We start from the raw sequence: 1305 nt of genomic DNA, 5'->3' as shown, positions 1-1305 counted from the left end.
GGCTCTTCCTTCCTTGCTTCCAGTTTAGGGCAATTCGCAATCACATGACCTGGTTTCTTACAGTAAAAACAGACAAATGCTTTAGTCTTGGCATAGGTCTTGGAAAGCTCACCTGAGTTTCCACAAAATTTACTTTACTAGAAGAAGCAGCACTACTATCCTGCCTACCACCCTTTTCCTTGGTTACAAAACCCTTTCCACCTGAATGATTTTGAGATTTAACAGGATGCATTTTGTGATTAAGGGCATAGCTATCAGCTAATGCAGCAGCTTTATGAACATTACTAATATCTCTCTCTCCTAAGTACAGTTGTATATCTCTTGGAGTGGCTCTTTTGAACTGTTCTAAAATCACCAACTGAACAAGTTCCTCAAAAGTTTCTACCTTGCTAGACTTTATCCACCTTCCACACATTTTACTCAATGAATAAACAAATTCTACATACGACTGTACATCAGTCTTTCTCAGTGCTAAATTTCACTCTATATGTTTCAGGAATGAGTTCATACGCCTTAAGAATTTCTTCTTTCACTAACTTTTAACTACGACAAACTTCGCTTGACAAAGACAGAAATGCTGAACGAGCTGACCCAGTGAGCACACTTTGAATCATAACAATCCACGACTCTTCAGGCCACTGAAAAGACTTTGCAATTTTCTCAAACTGCATGAAAAACTCTTCAGGATCCTCCTCGTCAAAAGCAGGGATAAGTCTCAAATGTTTTGTCACATCAAACAATTTTGTCTCAGATTCGAAAGACAATGCCTGTAAGTCTCGTCTCCTGCTAACCTGTGCTAATGCTAATTCATGCTGCCTTTCACGCTCTCTTTCCCTTTCTTCTCTTTCCTTCAAAGCCAACTCATGTTCCATTTCGAGGTTTCTTATCTCTACAGCTTCCCTGTGGCCAAATGAACGCAAAGTCAGTGCCCCCTTCGGTAGCACCTCTTCATAAACAAGTTCAGTTAGAACTGTATTTTGAATCTCAGACTTCTTTTGACTATGTTGATACTCAACTTCATATGTATCAGCAAGTTTCATCCAATCATCCTTTCGTAGAACACATTCTTTCAACATTTTCACGGATGGATTCTCAACAAACTCCTCAACATCAAAAGTAGCCATGATTAATCAATAAAGAATATCTATATCTAAATATTCCCAATAGTTAATGAGTGATAAAGGGATCTATCCTGGCAAGGTCGCCATAATTTTGTTACGACCCTTGGCCTCTTAGGTTGTAACTGGTGGTTACAAGTGTTCCCTGAAGAATGCAGTGATGGGTAGGGAAACACCGTGTAACACT

This window comes from Homarus americanus, unplaced genomic scaffold (assembly GCF_018991925.1).
Source record: "Homarus americanus isolate GMGI-L3 unplaced genomic scaffold, GMGI_Hamer_2.0 scaffold45562, whole genome shotgun sequence".
In the NCBI taxonomy this organism is placed as follows: Eukaryota; Metazoa; Arthropoda; class Malacostraca; order Decapoda; family Nephropidae; genus Homarus; species Homarus americanus.
This window is presented reverse-complemented; position numbering follows the sequence as displayed.